Raw genomic sequence first — 20026 nt, forward strand, 5'->3', positions numbered from 1 at the left:
GTGTGGGGCAAGATGTCATTGCAGTCTCAGGAATTCATTAAAAAACCCAACCTTTTCCCCAAGAAATTAATTCTAGGACATTCTCAGTGACCAAAATCAGTGACCAGTGATTTGTTTCATATTTTTCCCTAGTGTACCAGAGAACCTTTATATAGTCATGATGTTAATTCCAGGTGTTGATATTAATTCTCTCCAGCACCTCCAGCCAGACGCTTCTGAGGGTAACTTTGGGGTAGCCTTCTGTAAATATGGCTTGTTTAATGAAGTACAGAGCCCTAGAGGCTGTGTCCAGGTGTTCCAGATGGTTAGTCTCGGCACAAGAGTTGAAAGGAACTGGAGAGAGATTAGGGCAGGGTATTTTTCATGCTAGATCAATGCTGGAGAGACACATCTCAGAGCGCCCTACACAGTCTGAAGAGGCAGGTGAATAGAACTCGAGGGCTGGTGATTGTTTCACTGTGCCTAAGAGCTCGCCCTGATTGTCGGTCAGAGAGCAGCCCACAAAGGCACCTGTGACAGGCTAGATGCCCGATTAGGGGATAGCAGGTGGGAAGAAAGGTGCCTTCCCAGGAGCTGCAGTCTAGGAGGGGGGAAGGAATCCAATTCAATAGTAAGAATCCTGCTGCTAATCAGCTGATTATCACCAGCAAACTGCACATGACTAGTCTATGCACAACCACACCTGTGAGCTCAGTACCTCTGTCTCTTCTCTCCTTTCCTTCCAGCTGATCATTTCTCCCGCCTCTTCTGTCTCTTTGGACTGCAGGCTCTTTGGGGCAGGGGCCGCATGGTGGCTGAAACAGACATGAATACAAATCAATGACACTGGTAACTGCCCAAGCCAGAGCCTGATCCTGGCAATCTGGAGCCAGAGACTCTTGGTTCCCCCATCTCTTCACCCTGCTATGTCTACACTGGCGTGAGCTTGCACCAGAAATATGCAAATGAGGCTAAGCATGGAATATCACCAAGCCTCATTTGCATAGCTAATGAGATGCCATTTTTGCAGAAGAGGCTCTTGCACCAGAAGGAGCTGTCTACACGGCCCCTTCTTGCGTAAGAAAAACCCTCTTGCGCAATGCTGTTACGCTGATTATTTTCAGGAAGAACGGCATCGCGAAGAGGGTTTTTCTTGCGCAAGAAGGGGCAGTGTAGACACTTCTGGTGCAAGAGCCTCTTCCACAAAATGGCAGCTCATTAGCTATGCAAATGAGGCTCGGCAATATTCCACACAGCCTCATTTGCATACTTCTGGCACAAGATCGCGCCAGTGTAGACATAGCCCCTCTGTCCCCAGGAAAGGGGCTGGGTTCCTGGCCACTTGCCATGTTTTGCCACATTTGCATTATGATAGCCGGGCGCTGTCTGTGTTCACTTGTATTTCTGCTGTATTGACAAAAGGGATCATGTTTGGTGGGTTTGGGGGTAATTAATCCTATTCCATTTATTATAATATTTGAAAGAGTCAATTACAGGATTAGCTAAAGGAGGGAAAAGAGAATTTTGTTTCAATTTCAGTAATAAGTGCAGGGGAAACTCAGAAGGTGCCAAATGCTTCATGTTATGACTGTCTCCAAACCTGAAGCCATCCTCACTCTGCAGCTCTGTCACTCAGCCAGCGTGAACATGTTGCATTGACTTGCGTAAAGTTGTCCACAGTCTTTCCTACGTTGTGCAAGTGTGGAATGTAACAACGATGTGAAAGGAGAAAGCATGAGCATCTTTATAGAAATGAATGTAACCGGTGCACAGATGTCTGCGAAACAACTTATGTGATGACAGTTTTGTATCCGTAATATCCCTGCCAAGAAACACTTGTGCATGTGCCAGATGGTTTATGCACCGGGTCCTTTTTTAACCTGGGCTTTATTATTACAAAGACTTAGTGGTGCCTCTGGCTTTAGTCAGGGTGGCTTCCAGATTTACACTGAAAGCAGAGAGCTAAACTTGTTGTTTTGGGAGAACAACACACGGTGTCATTCCCAAACCTGCAGCACACAAGGGGAGTGAAAAGATCGTAATCTAGGGGCTTTCATCTCAGCCCATCTTGCCATTGCTGCATGGTGGTTGGTTTTATGGAAGTGTACCATGGTGTTACCGCTGGGTGGAAAACCTCCATGTATGTAGATACACCCTGGCTTGTGTGAGGCAGGGGAAGATCAGCATTCAGCATGGCCAAACAAAGCACGCTTGTGACCATAGGTGTGCTCTGCCTGGGAAAACAACCCCCGCCCCCGCTCGTCTGATGGGAGAGGGGCTGAGCGGAATGGGACCCTGTCCAGATCCAGAAGTAGGTGACCCCTGCGGGAGTCTATAAAGGGACCTGCATGAGGGAAGCAGCCATTTTGCACTAGCTTAGGACAAGGGAAGGGCAGGGGGTGCTTTGGTGCGGGCTGTGGCCTGCAGGCCGGTTTGTATGGGCTGTACTCTGCCGGGCTTCGCCTCATTAGCTAGAACACCGCGTGACGAGGGAACGGGTCGAGTGGCGGCTTCAACAGCCACCTGCCCCGAGAGTTGAGTTGTGAAGCAAAAGCTTTACCCCCCAGGGGGGCACTCGGGGGGGGGGGGGCTGGGAGCCCACACAGTCAGTGCTGTGCTTGGGGGGGGCACAGGGGCAGAGAGTAGGTTTGAGCCCTGGGAAGGGGGTGCCAGGCAGAAGGCCTGGGCCCTGAGAGGGGGCATACACTGGGGCTCTGGTCAGGCTGCGGGAGCTTGAAACACCCTGCGGCCCCACAGCTAGGGGCCCCTGCCAGCATTTCTCTAGTGGCCAGGAAGGAGGGGAGGCTCGCTGAGATGTGGCACGTGTACCATTCACGTTAGCCCCTACACCAGCTAGAAGGGAACCATTAGGCTTTTCCCCAGCATGGCCTTGGGCTGATAGTGCTGGGCCAGAGTCCCTCACTGCCCACATGCCTCCTCATAGCCTGGGGTGACTCTGCCGCACCTTGCCTCAGTTTCCCCTGCAAAGAGACCCCTTAAGGGCCCACAGTCCAAACACTGCACATCTTCCCCTGGCAGTTCCCCTTTGATTAGAACCTGCACAGAGCCTCTCCGCACAGAACTCCAGCGACCAAACCCTTGCCCCCGCACCCAGCTGGGCCTGTTCCTTCCTCCCCCAGCCCTAGCTTACAAGCAAACAGCTCTTGCTAGAGCCAGTCTTGTTCCCTGCTGTACTCTGAGCCCCTCAGATTTTTGCCTGGCCTAGCTAGAAGTATCCACTCCTCACCCCCTCACAAGCTCTTTTCCCACATAAGCCACCACAGCAGCTGCTCTTTCCTTAATTATAGCCCAGGCCTGGCCTAAATTAGATCACATGACCTCATCACCATCTTGACTATTGCTCATTCTCTCCACCTGGGGAGGTGAGTGAAGCTTATCAGAGCGAGGGCTGAGGGCTGTCTCCCCTTGGGAGGGGCAGAGGTTGGCAGTGGTCTATTTTGTAGCCTGCACACTTCCCTTGCAGTTACAGCTCTTTGCCTGGATTCCTGGCATTGTACTCAGGAAAGCAGGTTGTACCTGTATCCGGTTCTTAGAGGTGTGTTTCCTCGGTCTCTCTCATGACTGTATTGTGTTCCCTTGCTCAAAAGGGCTGTCCTTTCCCAGACCTTGCAATGACGCTCCCCAGTTGCAGAGGGAAGGAGACCTTAGGTTCTGTCTGTGTGGTCGAGGCAGTACCTCTGTAGCAAGCAAAGGCACAGCAGTGGGAAAAGTTTTCAGCTAGCAATACCCATGCCACCATTCCCTGCACACCTCACCAGTGAATCCCAGCTGGAAGTGGGTCCCTAAGTCTCTTGGGAATGTTTGGAAATCCCAGTCTAAGGCCCCTCCTTTCCACATGCATGTTCTAGCTTCCTATTCTGCCACCCGGGCTAGCCCCTAAAGGGAAGTTGCTCCCTCTTGCATAACAGACTGAATGAGAGCCCCTGCCGGATCCCAGCTGTAACCTCTTCCATGCCAGAGGGAATAGTCAACCCTGACACTGAAAATCCAGCAAAGAAGGTGTGTCAGACCCTGGGTTTGTAGCCCAAACTTGCATGCTTCTCTTTAGTCCCTGAGTGGTAACAGTCAGTCTCTCTCTCTCTCTCTCTCTCTCTCTCTCTCTCTCTCTCTCTCACACACACACACACACACACACACACACACACACACACTGCCTGAGTGGTATCAGTCAGTCTCTCTCTCTCTCTCTCTCTCACACACACACACACACACACACACACACACACACACACACACACACACACACACACTGCCTGAGTGGTATCAGTCAGTCTCTCTCTCTCACCCACCCACCCACCACCTAAGTGGTATTAGTCTCTCTCTCACACTCACACCACCTGAGTGGTATCAGTCAGTCTCTCTCTCTCTCTCACACACGTACATACGTACGTATGAAATAACACTCTTTATTGCCAAGTTCCCCTTCTCACTGGTGGATTTGGAAAAGCCCCAAAGCGATTATTACATTATAATTCAGTGTTTATGTGAGGGGCATGCCTGCAGTCCGTAGCCCCGCTTTAGTGGGTGCCGTTAAAACCTCTCAAAGGCCGTTCCTGTCTCCCTGAACTCTGTAATTGTGAAGATTGGGGTATATATTGAACCCACTACAAAGACGGAGCACAAAACGTATCCATCCTCTGTTGCCAAGAAACGAACACCATCTCACAGTCCACACCAAAAGCCTCTCCTGCCCACACCCCCATGTGTCCCACAGGTCACAGCAACCCCTGAAGGTTTCACCAATGCTGGAGGGCCTGATTCCCATGGAGCACATTAAAAATGGGGGGCGGATTTCTGCATGAAGTCCCCAGTTTTAGATTGAAAGCACCGCCACTGTGGTGGCTGGATGCTTTGTGTGGACACGGACGTACCTTACAAAGAGGGGGGCTGAAAGAGGAGGGAGAAACCAAACTGGCTTGAGGGGACATTTTCAGACTGCCCAAGTCTTGGCTAAAGTTTTATCTGACTCCTCCTTTCCGGCTTCAGAAAACTCCAGCGACAGAGTCTCTCTGTCTTGCTGTCCAGTTGAGAAGCTCCCCAGCCTCAGAGAACTCACGGGTGTAAAACTGGCACAGACGTTTCTCCGGCCGGCTGCCCCACCCCCGCGGGGCTGTAGCAGGAGTGGCCGCAGTAGTTTCGGCACTGTGAATAGCTAGCGTGAGCCAGAGGAGGGGGAGGCTGCTCTGACCTATGCTGGCACGGAGCAGAGGAAGCACTTCTGTAACTAAGCTGCACATGGGGGAGCGGGGGGAGACTTGGGGCTCCCATGTTCTCTTCAGACTTCGTTTCCTCTTGTGAGGGTGAGATGTACCGCTGACTGCACTCCCACTTAGCAAGGGGCAGGGGCGGATGAGAGTTTTGCGGGGCCCAGGGCATGGGGCCTATTGAAGCATGGGGCCTGTGGCAGCACAATTTTGTGCATGCGCCATGGCCACAGCCAACAGGTAGTAGCGCGTGCGCGGGGCCTATTGACGCACAGGGCCCGGGGCAGCCACCCCGCTCGCCCTGCCCTATATCTGCCGCTGGCAAGGGGGAGCCTTTGAACCTCTGTGCTTTGCCTGCTGCAAACCACACAGCAGTCTCGGTGGGCCTTTTAAACTCCGTGCAAGCCTGCAGGTACATTGACCCCCTGCGTGTAACCGGCCCCTTTGCCGAGCCCCAGAGGGGCGGGGGGCCAGGGTGCCTCAGCCCTAATGAAGTCTTGGATCTCTGCACGGTCAGTCCCGCATAGCGCCCTCCAGCTTGTCATTGTGCTGCAAAGCTTATTTGCTCTGCAGGTTCTCTAGCTCCCACCCTTCCTGCTTATTACCCGGCAGCTCTGCCTCCCCCCTCAGGGTTAAGGAGTTTTGCTGGCTTTGTGTTTTTGAGCCAAAACCAAACCCCACTGGTGGGCATGGGCAGACTTTAAAACATGGCAGCTGGGCACACCCGGGGCGTAAAGTCCCCAGGGCCCTTTGGGAAGCCAGCAGTGCAGCTCCCGTTATCCTGGAGAGACCCAGAGCAGAGCTGGTCTGTGAATGGGGGGAACAAAAAGGGTTTTTCTTGGAAAACGCCTATTTGTCAAAGCCACATAGTTCTGCCGGAAAGGGCTGGGTGCCAGCGTTCTGCGGTGCAGGCTAAAATTCCTGGGCCGTGGCCCCAGAACAGCCAATGGCTCAGGGATAAGAGCATTCACTGGTTACATGGCAAGCTCAGAGTCGAGTCCCAGTCCTGCCTGATGCAGAGCAGGGCTTTGAACCTGCGTCTCCCACAGCCCAGCTGAAAGCCTGCCCCACAGACTCCAGAGGCAGTTCTCTGTCTCACGCACTGAACAGTCAATAATGGATTCAAAGCAGAACAGCTGCAACAGGAGTGCCTGAGGTGGACCCATCCCCACGTAGCAATAGCCTGGATTATGGCACTCTCACAGTCAGGTCCCTCTCCTTAATTAGGTAGCACAGGGTCTTGCTAACGGCTCATTGGCCTGGAGAGAATCAGGCAGAATAAGGACATGGACTCTGGTCTCGGAGATAAGGGCCTGAGCCTCTGGGCTATTCTTGGGTGGGGAAATCAGTCTTTCTGCTTTGGCATATTTTGAAAGGTCTCAGTTTCATCCCTGTAACAGGGCGGACCAGACCCTGAAGCCAAAAAGAGCCATAGACAAGTGCTCCAGGAGGCTAGAATGGTGACAGAAGAAACCAGCCAACCAGGGGCTAGCAAGGCCTGAAAAGGGAGATGCCAAATTGAGCGGCAGTCAGTATAGGTCAGAGCTTCAAGGTGTGCAGGTTGGCTCAGGAAGCTGTCTCCAGGAGGGGAAGCCTCGGAGGTACCACTGTCTCCGAGTGTGGAACAGACTAAGAGGAGACACTGCTGACTCTGGTCCTGCAGCTTCTTCTTATTGGCCTTCCTGGCCTCTGATTGGCTGGTTTATTCTTTCACCTCTCTAGCCTCCTGGAGGACTTGTCTATGGCCCATGTTGGCCTCAAGTCCTGGTCTGCCCTGCGACAGCCCCAATAAGGAATTTACTTGGAATCTTAGACATTCCTGAGGACTGGGAAAGTCCATTCAATGCCTGAGTTCCACAGAGTACTTGCAGTGGGATGGGAAGGGATCGTCTATACTGAGAAGTTTAGGCTCTTTACAGGATGAGCAGATGCCCTGCTCCCTGGCAGTCAGCCCAACCCCACACTCATGCATGTCTCTCTGCATCCACACATGCACATATCTTTCTGCACGAGAGCCAGGCGATATGCTGAATGCTGCTGCAAGGCCTTCTAGACGGATCACTAAGATAACCATGCTGGAGGTCCTTAGTCTGTGCTTATATCACGTCAAGGAAACATGAGCAAACCCCATAATGCTCCCTTTATAAACCTTTATTAAGCTCCACCAAACTTTGCTTAATATTTTTTACGGCAAACAAAAAACCTACCTTGAGATTTTCAGTCAATTGATCAATGGTGACCATGACTCATGACAGCAAAGGAGAGTCATCCAGCCTTAGCTATTTAATCGCTACCATGTTATTAAAATAAGTACTTGGATTGTTTTGTCCAACATGTGTTTCTTGCAGTGGTCTAAGCTGAATTTCATCTATCATCATGTCTCTCTGTTTAATTTAGTCAGCGTTCACTTGAATATTGTATGAGAGCCCAAAGTCAGAATCATGAGTAATCCACCACTGACCTGCCCATAGCTAATTTACTTACCCCAATATAGTATTTTTGGCTCACTCTCTAAGTGAAGGTTACAATTCTACTTTCCTAACATTCACTTGCACTGATTCAGCAAGATGAGACGCGGTAAAGGAAACATTCCCAACTTCAAGCAGTTGTTGCATGACAAATGGCCATAGAAGGAGGCTAAGGCATTGAAAGATGCCGCAGACAAACCAGCCAGATGTTCACAGGATGCTCTTCTGCTGAAGACAAGGCGAGACTCTAAAACAAGACTGACTGAAAGAATCAGCTTGTGGAAGGGCATTCCTTGTGCTGCTGACCTGCCAGCAACCTATCCCATGGACCATTCATCCACCCTCAAGAAAACAAGACCCAAAATAGATGAAGCTCAGATCCAATGAATGCCATTTAAGGTATATTTATTCTGTGCTTGATCCTTGTGGACTTCACTCGGGTGGCCACTCAAGTGGAAGATGACTTTGTCGAAGAATATGCATCTTCTTTAAGTCATAAATGCCATGAACAGTAATAACCTGCCTGGGCACTCATTGATGGATCTCCAAGTCACCGTGTTGTTTCAGGCCAATTCCACAAGCCAAAACACAGGGAAGGGTTGGAACTCAACTTCATTTACAAGTTTGATTCCTATCAAAGAGGAATGAATAGAGATATTGGTGGGTTCCCACATTACCTTCCACATCCTAATGACTTAACCGACCAACCAACCAATGGGTACTTATAGAAGTGCAAATTGTTCTCATCAGCCTCTTGTAACTTGAACAATCTAATTCACTACATTTTTTCTCTTTTTTTTCTTTTCTCCCCCCCCCCCCACCTTCCCTTATTTATTTTGGATCTGGATTTTTAATACTCCAGTCATCTGAAGAAGTGGGTTGTACCCATGAAAGCTCATGAGCCCATCTACATGTTTTGTTAGTCTTTAAGGTACTGCTAGATTATTGGTTGTTGTTTACGTTTTTATGAACAGTAATGGTAGGTTTCCGAGCTAATTAAATTCCCAATGTCATTTTTAAAGGTTGGTGGAAGAGACAAAAAGGTTGTGGGAACATTCATCCATCATTCCCATGTTTCATGTCCCTGTGGCATCTACTTGGCTTTCACAGATTGTGGAAGCATGTAACTTGCCCCGTGACTTCATAATAACTCTTCCTGAAGATGATCATAGGTTTAGGAGAGTTCATGATTTCTCTGAAATTCCCTCTGGGGTACCTGGCACTGGCCACTGTCAGCAGACAGGATCCCGCGCTGGATGGGCCCTTGGTCTGACCCAGTCTGGCTGTTCTTATGTTCCCTTAAGCAAGTGCATCCGATAGCTTAGTTTGATTTATTCACACTACAGCTGAAGCTTCCAGAGTGTTAGAATTTAATCTGCAAATACCAGCATCGATAAAATGTACCAACTGCTTTCTGTGAAAAGATCCTGCAATCTCTACTTTTACACGTTGGGCGAGTTTACGAGAAGCATTATAGTCGCTTGCTTTTTGAATTGATCCAAATGTATGTACTTAAGAGATTCAATTGTTCTGTACTGCACTCCAGTGTATGCTAGTAATGAAAAGAGCTTGCTTTTGCTGAAACATTGCATTTCCTTTCTGGTGTTGTGGGGAAAAAAAGGCAAATTACAAAAAAGAAAAAGCCCTACACATTTGAAAAGGAATACAATATAATACCATTTATTTTTATGGAGCATACTTCAGAGGCCACATCGCAAAAGGAGTTTGTGAACGCTGGTACAAAAGAGAGGGAATGCAATCCAGCAACGGGCATCCGGACACAAAGGTATGGCAAAGTTCAGTGATGAAAGGGAGGAAAAGAAATGAGCGTTGAAAATGAAATACAGGAAAGATGCAAATACCGGAGGTAGATGAGATGAACAAAAGGTAGTGGTACCGAAGTGACGACTCCATAAAGTGAGTGGTAAGTGGCAGTGAATAGCAGCTTTGTAAGGCTGCAGCTATGTAAAGAGGAAGCAGCAGTGGTTTTACGGGGAGATATGAGAAAACGTCTGATAGGCAGGGGCAGGAAATGGGAAGGAAGGACTCCTAATGGTGGACCAGAGATCGAGGAGCCTACAACCCTCGGCTGATGCAAATTCCACGTGCATAAAGCAGCCATAGTCAGTGCCCTGCTTGTGTGCACGTGTACTTGGTGCTTTGTCTTGGTGCTGCTCATACTTGTGCCACTGCACCATGGGGGGGGGGGGGGGGGGGGAGGTCCCAGCATACCGCTGACATCATCCGGTGTGCTGGCCTTGGGCAATGCCATGGTGGGGCAGAAGCGAATCACGCAGGGGTAACTGGGAGCAAGAGCGTTAGTGCCGCTCATGCAGTGCTCTCCATCCCATAATACCAGCCATCTCCGTAACTTTTTCACTTCCTATAAAAATCGCCTAGCCCCACAAAGCACTGCTCAGTGTCTGCCATGCACAGAGCCAGCCCAGCTGAAACCTCGAGTGTTTCAGCAGGGACAGTGACCATTTTGGGAGGCTGGATCGCCGTGGGATGTGCCCACCGTCGCAGGGACTCCAGAATGTGAACGGACCGTGGAGACATGCGTGGCAGTTGCTCTGTGGGTGCTTGTGACATGCGGTGGATACTGGCCAGGAGGCTGCTGTGAGGTCGGCGTGTGGGGCCATGAACTGCCTCTTGCTACACAAGACCCTGACTCTCGGCAATGCACAGAACATTGTCCTTGGGTGTGCGGCTCTGGGGTTTCCATGCTGCAAGGGGCTAACACACAGCACGCACATCCCTATGTTGGGGTCAAACCACCTTGCTATAGAGTACCCCCGCAGGAAGAGCGACTCTTCCAGGCATGTGCAGGCAGCAGTGTGTCACTGAGAACGCTTCCCTGCTATCCGGGAGGGGAAGCTGTTTGCATGTGTAAGCACACGGGCCTCTTCGCAAAGCGGTCATCAGGGGCCTCCTCCGTTTCTGAGAGGCCCCCGGCGTAGCACTGGGGATGTGCAAGTGCCGGTCATGATCCTGGGAGACCAGCCTGCCCTTTGTTCTCCTGCCTCATGAAGCTATACACTGGGCACCTGGTGGGCACCATGGAAAGAAACCAGCTGCTGGCACCATGGAAAGAAACCAGGGCTGCTGGAAAGGGTGTTAGTAAAGTAAAAGGGGGCTGGTGTTGTTTAGTCCCAGGAGCGAGCTAGTGAGAGAACTAGCCCGATGGTTATAGCTGCCTCTTGTGTCCGGCATAAAATCGAAAAGCTGCCGGCAGGGTGGAGCCCGAGCGGATGTTTGCAAAGTCTGACTAGATGGCTACAGGCGCTAGTGGAAGAGCTCAGCCGAGCGAGGCCGTGAAGCAGCACTTTAACAGCCAGCCCCAGTGGTGCATTGTGGTGTGTTGTGCATTGCCTAGCCTTGACGTTGTGGGGACTCTGGGGGACTGTGTGGTGCATGGTGCACATTCGGAGCATAACGCTGTCTGCTAATTAGCCTGTTCGTTTTGCAGGGTTGGCTGCGCATCTAAAATTACCGCACTGCATTTGTCACTCCTGTGAGTTCTGTCTCCCTCTGCAGTAACAAGTGGTGGGCAGTATCACCAGCATGACACAGATGCTGGGACGGAACGGAGATGAGTTATATACCAAAGAGTACATTTGTATTGCATAACCAAACCAGGGAGAAAACTATGTGTGGTGAGCAAAGCACAATATAATAAAAGCCTTCGAAAATAAACGAATGGAACAGAACTGAACAGGAGGGATTCATGTCCCTTGCAGTCCATTTTACTTACGCATTCAGCAGCTGTGGCTCTCATAAGGCAGTGTAGCTGAAGCTGCGATTGGCTGTACCATCCCCTGGTGCGGAGGGATGCAGCCGTTGGTGCTGGGTGGATGATCGGGTGTGCAGAGACGTGCAAAAATGGCGCTCTCCATTGGCTGCAGAGAGAGGTGAACCTGTGACTGTTGAACATGCAGGTCAATGCCAGAGTCTGCAGCATCTGTATTGGCTTCCAGAGAAGCCATATAACGTCCTGGAGCATCTCCCACTCTAGGGGTATGTCTACACTACCACCCTAGTTCGAACTAGGGTGGTAATGTAGGCAACCGGAGTTGCAAATGAAGCCCGGGATTTGAATTTCCCGGGCTTCATTTGCATAAAGCCGGGCGCCGCCATTTTTAAATGTCCGCTAGTGCGGACTCCGTGCCGCGCGGCTACACGCGGCACAGACTAGGTAGTTCAGACTAGATCTAGTAGGAATAAAAGATCCTCCGGAAAAGGGTTTATTTTCTGGAGAATCACGTCTAGACTGGCGCTTTTCTCCGGCTTATCCCCAAGCCGGAAAAAAGCGGCAGCCATGTTAATGCAAATGCCGCGGGGGATATTTAAATCCCCCACGGATTTGCCTATTCCAAAGTCTACATTAGCATCCCTTTTCCGGAAAGGGGTGCCAATGTAGACACAGCCCATGTGTGTTAAGCTACATGGTAGGGAGTGAATGGGTGTCTTGGCCCTGGTCTACACTAGGGACGTATTTGAAATAATAAGCGGAGCATCCACACCACCAAGCCTGTTATTTTGAAATAAGGGGCTGGTGATTTTGAAATCTGTACCCCTGCATTCCTTGAGGAATAATGCTCATGTTGGAATAGTTATTTTGAAATAGCAGGAGCGTGGATGCTCCGCTGCTGCTGTTTTGAAATAACGACTCCCCAGAGTCATTCAAAGTAATTACTCCCCAGTGCCTCCAGGGGCTCTAAGTTGAGGTAGCGCATCCTCATTAAGGGAGCCTGCCTCGGACTCATTTTGAGGCTCCCCTGTAGTGTAGACACACTATTTTGAAATACTTATTTCAGGAGTTATTATTTTGAAATAATTCCCTAGTGTAGACATGCCCTAAGAGACTTTCAGTCTCTTTTATTATACGTTATACACATGAAATGGAATATGTATAAATGCAGCATTTTAGTTTACATTAATCATAGACTCATAGAACGCTAGAACTGGGAGGGACCTCGAGAGGTCATCAGGTCCCGTCCCCTGCCCTCACGGCAGGACCAAGCACCATCTAGACTGTGCCTGACAGATGTCTATCCAACCTGCTCTTAAATATCTCCAGGGATGGAGATTAATGTTAGACTCACTTAGACTCATCTCTGAATTTGTTATGGTAGAAGTCTTCATTCAACTCTTCTAGCACCCAACCAGGATAACAGCATGGGATATAATTCCTGTTCCAGTTCTGTACCCTTTCTTTACGTAACTCATTTGCATTTCATGACCCAGGTTTATAAATAAGTATCACTTTCAAATATAACCTTTCCTGATGGCTTTAGCCCAACATTTTTTATGCAGTGCCTAGCTCTCCTGCAACAGTAAGCTGTCTGACAATCAATAATTTTGGCTTTGGACAATTTTAAATTATATTCTCTTTTAAAAGTATTTGATTCTTCTTGTTAGACAACATCCAGCATGCCTAATGACATATAATCTTTGTAAATGGAAGGTAGGCCGCTAATTAAGGTGTAGCACTGTGCAAGTATTTTTTTGGCCAGCTTTTAGAAGCTGAATATTCATACTCTTCTAACCCCTTGGCAGACAAGATACACTGAATAGTTATCACCAGAAACGTGCACGGACTGGGGAATGTATCTCTTCCTTGCACCCGTGGCGTTAATTCTCAGAGATTTCCTTATTTCTGCAGTGAGATACCCCAGGCTAGTTTTCCTATTAATGACACTTGAATCTTATCTGACAAGGGGCTATTCCCACGTGGCTTCTTTTAATGCCTGCCCTGACTGCATGCTTAGCACACAGAAGGTGTCACGTCTCTCTTTACGTGCAGGATCCTAAACCACATTAATGACATGGATGCTTTTGTTTCTCGAGAGAGAGTCCAGTGGAAATGCTTGCGAAAATGGAGCTACCCCTTGCAGATGCCATGTCTGTGTGTGACTCCTGTGTCGTCGCTGCCCCCCCCCCCCCCCCCGGGAACACAGCTGGGACGGCTGACACCAGCTGCCTCTCCCTGTTCTGCTGCTCGGCATTAGCTTGGGCCATGTAGACATGCGCCTTTCGTGATCTGTTTCCTTAAGGGTCTTGCAAGGTGTGCACCAGTCAGTGCTATCTCTTGATTGGTGGTCTGGCTTTGCGGCTACCTTTGCTGCCCGCCTGGAGTGGGGTGTGGCGCATGACAGAGCCTGTCACTGCTGGTAGGACACAGGGAGCTGCCCAGCGACTGGACTGTTTTTTGCAGGGGGGGCCAGTCTGAGCCCCCACAGGAAACTATCTCGGTGCTCTGTGTGTTCCCGGCGGCCCCTTAGGGCTCAAACCTGTCCTGGAACCCACCTGCTAAGGGCCTGCCCCTAGCCCAGTTCAGTCAGCTGCCTGTTGTCTCGTGCCGATTCTGTAGGGAGTGGCTGGGTTCCCACAGGCACAGATGCCCACAGAGGTGTCTCATCTCTAAGGCTCTGACAGCGGGAGCCGGGTAGAAAGGGGTGATTCAGCGCATGTGGTTTTCTTCAAGCCAACATGTCACTTGTGGGCTGGGCCCTGTTGGCTCTTGTGTCTCTCAGTTCTGCCATTCAAAAGTAGCCCCAGACACTGTGTGCCGAGTTCCGATGGCCATTGCAGTGACAATCACTAAGAGCCCTCCCCTCTCCTTTCAGTGTGAACTCCGGTTGCTTTTCTCAGTCGTCTGGGCCATGCAGCCACAGAGCAAACCAAAACCTGCAGGGAGTACAAGGTGAAAGGCTGCAAGACTGCCCAGTCAAGCACTCACCAGTTAGGAGACGCCGGAATAAATGAGGCCCATTTTGACCCCCAAATGCAACCTGCCCTCAGCTCCCTTGCGCATATGCACTGGGATAGAGCCTCAAAGCACCTGGAGAACGTGGCCACCGGGTACCTGTGACTTGCTCTGCATCCCATAGGGACTCTGTGACAGATACAGGGACAAAATCCAGTTCTCTAGGCCAGTAGCCCACTGACCTGACCCAGGAGTGTTCCCACTTTTTTTCTCATGATCCTGTTGAAGAAAACTGTTGATGCTGTGACCCAACATAATTGTATCTGTGGCTAGAGGGCAGGCTTAGGGAGGGGAGGCGGGAATGAGGGGCTGGGGAACAAGAGGAAGATTGGGGGTTTCTAAGGGCTGGGGCAGGAGGTTGGTTCTCGTGGTTGGGCAGGGACTTACCTCCAGCAGCCCCTCGGTCAGCGCCTCTTCCTCTTCTGGCACCGCAGGCAACACTGCGCCCTAGCAGGCCAGGTTCCTTGGCAGGGGGACACAAGCAGCCCTGCATGCAGCTCTCCCCCCCTCGCAGCGCCCAGTGGCTGGAAATTGGCCAATGGGAGTGTGGAGCCAGACCTGCTGCTGGCCACTTATGGGATGCAGCATGGTCCACAGTGCCAATACAGGCAGGAAGCTGCCTTCCCCCCCTTCCCCCCGACTCCTGCCAGTCACCAGGTCACCCCACAGCCAGGTGACCAAGGGCCGGAGTTTGTGGGTCCTCTGCTGGGTCTTGACCCATGGTTGGAGAGCCACTGCTCCAAGCGCCAGGCCTCCTTCAGTACAGAGCTCCAGTCTCTGCCTCAAGGGCCCCAGGCTCCATTCCCGCACTGGCCTGATTCATCCCCAGAGTGAACCCATCCCATGCACGGACAGAGACCAGGGTCCAGGGTGAAAAATACCAAGGGGAGAGGGAATCAAAGGCAATTTCATAGGACATCGCCGCTGGAGCCCCGCCTTCCAGAGACCCGAGTGGCGCGCTCCAGACAACACTGAGGAGGGGGCGGCACAGTCTGGGTGGCACCCATGGCCTGGACAGCCAGGACACCCCTTCTGCCTGAGGCCCTGCCCCTACCAGGAGCCCGGAGGCCCTCCCACCTTGCCCAGAGTCTTGTTTGTTCCCATGGCCTCCTGCTTGAACACTGACAGCCCACAGACAGGCATGCTGGTCAGACCCTGGCTTCCACCACTCAGTGGCTGTTTGCAGAGTGGCCCCAGCATCCTGTGTATTTTACAGTAGCACTCCAGGACTACATTCCGGTTTGGGGGTACATTACGCTTGGTGCTATACAAACGTGAGAACACCAGAAATTCAACCAGAGGCCTCCAGAAATGAAAGCGTAGGCCTCTAGAGGTCGAGGGAAAGAATTACCCAGTGAAACTGAGCACCACCTCCTCTGTCCTGGGCACAGAGGGGCTCACCTCTCACACACTGGCCAGTGTGTTACATAAGCAACTATTACAAGACAATCCAGTCCCTTACTATCCAGGGTCTAGAACTTGCCTGGCGCGCTGTACAGGTAGACTTCTAGACCTGCACAGGTCAGAGCCTAGGTTATTATCCAGTATTTAGATATAATGCAAAACCAACAAGAAGTCATGTGGCACCTTAGAGACGAACTGACATGTTATGGCTCCGCAGCAAAGGATAAATGGACACAAATGAGACACCAGGAATAGTAACACATACAGACTTGTAAGGGAACATTTTACCTTGCCTGGGCACTCAGTCATGGATTTGAAAGGAATTACAAAGAAATTTCACAACCCAACTACAAAGGAAGACAGATGCACTGGAATTCAGTTGCAAATTCAACATTATCAATTTAGGACTGAATCTTAACTAGTTAACTAGTTAAAGGCAATTTCCCCTCTCTGGATATTCACATCTCCACACCAAATGCTGTGAATGAGCCACTTTCATCCCAACGTGATTAGCCTAATTAACACCAGTAACTTCTTTCTTTTGTTGCTCTTATATACACCCCTGCCTCTAGAACTTCCACTCCAATTCATCGGATGAAGTGGGTTTTACCCGCAAAAGCTGATTCCCTAATATATCAGTTGGTCTCTAAGGCTGTGTCTAGACTACATGCCTCTGTCGTCAGAGGCATGTAGATTAGACACATAGGCAAAGGCAAATGAAGCCGCGATTTAAATGATCGCGGCTTCATTTACATTTACATGGCTGCCACGCTGAGCCGACAAACAGCTGATCAGCTGTTTGTCCGCTCAGCGCGCTAGTCTGGACGCTCCCCTGCCAACATCAAAGTCCTTTGTCGGCAGTCCCGTTATTCCTCGTGGGACGAGGTTTACCGGGGCTGCCAACAAAGGGCTTTGATGTCGGCAGGGGAGCATCCAGACTAGCGCACTGAGTGGACAAACAGCTGATCAGCTGTTTGTCGGCTCAGCGCGGCAGCCATGTAAATGTAAATGAAGCCGCGATCATTTAAATCATGGCTTCATTTGCCTTTGCCAAAACAACAAATCTACATGCCTCTGACAACAGAGGCATGTAGTTTAAACGTACCCTAACAGAACTCCCCGTTTTTGCAGATACAGAAAAAACATAACTATCCCTTTGAGACTATCTATAATGCAGACAGTCATCTGTTCTTGATTCTTCACCCATGTTCGTTGAAAGTGAATAATTAGTTTGCATAAAAGTAAGCCTCCCTTTTATAGAAGGCAAAGGTTAGTCTGCATGAAACAATAGTGGGGGCTTAGTTTTGATTTTTCTGTTTTGTTTTGTTTTGAAATCTCCACAGTACTTACTGCCACACTTCAAAGTTAAAATTCAAGAACCTCTGCTTCTGAGATGGAGTCAGTCCACATACATCAAGAAATATCATATTCATCATGTATTATGGGACTGTCAATAAAGTTGTACAATTCAGAGACTATCATTAGATCATACAAAAGTCACTCAGTTCAGTGGCTACTCGCATGCGTAAAGATGAGAATGTGTCTAAGGCTGAGATTTAGAAAGGAGCATCAGAGTTAGGAGCCCAAATCACGGTCAAATTCTGTGGCGCGGTTGTATGTGGTTGGCTTGTGTCCCAGAGAAGGTCGGTAGAACCTCCAGCTTGGTTTGAACTTTTAGCCTCCTGGATTAATGACTTATTGATGATGGAACCACAGCTCCAGGAATGTTGCTGATCTGTTATCCTCTATGTCAAAGACTTCCTTTGAAGGTTGTGGCTATGTAGAAGGTGCTCAAGGATTTCAGTTGTCCGGTGCACTGTTTGGGTGCATATCTTATATCTGGATCCTTGGTGGAGAGAAGTTTGTATGTCTGTGTCCTACAGGGGTAAACTCATTGTCAGCATTAGTCATCTTGCAGAATCGAATGTATCAATAACATTCCCCTGGCATCTTTTGCCTGTTATGCCTGTGCCGATCTCCATATACACAAGAAGCCCCCCTGAAGCCATAGGTAAATAGAAGCATGTCGGTCATTATTTCTAGGCGCTGAACTTCAATCACTGCATATTGATGTGTTGCAATTTTCTACGGCACTGCCTTGCTTTCAATATATTCCTGTCTATCATCTCTTCATGGCCCCTTTCACTTGCAAGAGCATCACTCCATCTTCATTTCAAATGGAGTCGTCCTACTATAATCAAGGCCTGTTGGGCAATGCTTTATGCAGCTCGAGCTTATAGAGTTTTTGCCATTTGATGTAATACAATATCCTGTTATTTTTTACACCTCTTACTTGCAATCATACCTTTCCCTCCCAGCCCCCTGTTATCTTCAGTGTCATGTTTCCATCGGTTCCGATGATAATTTTGAATGTAAAAATTTAACTCTCTGCCTCCCAAATGCGAATGAGCAGTCGGGTCAGTTTGAAAGGTTTTTCTGTAAAATCACCAGGGTTCATTGACATTCCCAGAGCTGGATTCAACACAGTTATAAACCACAGAACCAGCGCAACAAACTGACTTGAAACAGGACAGTTTTTGATCTCTGTGAAAGTTTTCCCAAGGCAGGAAAATCAAATCCTGCCCATGTCTACTAAGCAAACACTCAATCATACGTCAGGGGCAGCTCAGGTTAAATGGTTGAAATGCTCCTTTCACCAATATTCCATTGGCTGAAATTTGTCCACATAAATTATTCTGAAAATAAGTCACGTTGCTGACTCTCATAAGTCTTGCTATCAGTGTTGCCTGTAAGTTGAGCACCTGGGCAGCTGCCCAGGGGAGATTCAAATGCTGCCCAGCTGATGAGCAGAGTGCTCACAGTGGACAACATGTGTTTCAACTGGTGGTGCACATCTGCACATGCCTTGGTGCACATCACAAAATTTATTCCATACATGGATGGACAAAATTAGAGGGGCCATTGCTTGCTATAGTGGATGTTTTCCTTGCAGCCCCAGCTACTGGAGTCCTCTGATTACAAGAAAATTCCAGTTTTCATTTTTTAAAGTAAGTTTTTAGCATTTATGGCTGTACAGAAAAGCTTGAAAACATGGCCTACGGGCCCCCGTAAATGCTGAGAAGCCAGAAGGCAAGGTGAATCAGATAGTGGTTGTGAGTGTATGTGCACTGGAGAAGACAAAGAAAAAGCCCCACTGTCAAAAGGGTCTAGCCCCCAACCAACAGCTGCTGTGGAAAACCATGGAGAATCCCCCATCTCCATCTCCCCTGTTCTCAACAAGAGCTGCGCTGGGCTGCATTTGGCTTTTATTTTCAGAGCATCAGAGGCCTGGAAGGGACCTCGAGGGGTCACTTCTTCCAGTCCCTGCACTCACAGCAGGGCTATTTGCTATCTAGAACCTTTTCAGGCTGGCCAGTTCATCCAGATGTCCATAGGGGAGCTGAGCAGCCTTTAAAGAGCTGCTATAATATCACCTCAGGGATGAAGAGGGATGCAAGACATCCCAAGGACCCACAGTCAGGTACAAATCTGGGTCCAGCTACCCTCTGCCTTATCCCTGGCCTGTCTACTTTGTGCCTGCGGCTTTGCTGGCGAGCACTGGCCACTGGCCACTGTCAAAGGCAAATTGCAGGCTGTATTTTGGTGCCCACTTGAAATGTATGCAAGGAGTGGGCTGGACTGTAAATGAAATGCTCTGGTGAGCATGCTGAGGGAGAGGGGGGATTATTAGACTAGACTGAAGACTAAAAGAGATTGATGGGAATTCATAACAGGAAAAATGCTTGTGTACATGCCGGGGTGTTTCCTAAGCGGACGAGATTTCAGAAACGAGGGGTACAAAGGGGAGGAGGGCTAAATAACAGAAACTGGTTCATGTTTGAGATGCATCATTGCGGCTGTAGCCCCTGCGGGGGAAGATGGCTGCTTCGATACCTGTTATTTAGGTTGCACTAGTGTGAAGAAGCTAATAGCTGGTTTCCAAATGAGGAGAGGAGAGGAGGGGCAGGGAATTACCTGGTGCTCAGACCCGTGGCAATGGAGAAACCAGGAAAACTTTTTTGGCTATGAAGGCGGGTACGTAAATTGGAGTTTGACTGTCCCAGGTGTTGCTGCTGGGTGACCCCCTGGGGAAAGGCTGCCCAGGGCCGGGGGAGCCGAGGTTTGCAGAAGAAAGGCATTATGGCCGTATAGGCGGGAACGATCCGTCAGTCCAATTCCAT

This window comes from Pelodiscus sinensis, chromosome 5 (assembly GCF_049634645.1).
Source record: "Pelodiscus sinensis isolate JC-2024 chromosome 5, ASM4963464v1, whole genome shotgun sequence".
NCBI classification, from domain to species: Eukaryota; Metazoa; Chordata; order Testudines; family Trionychidae; genus Pelodiscus; species Pelodiscus sinensis.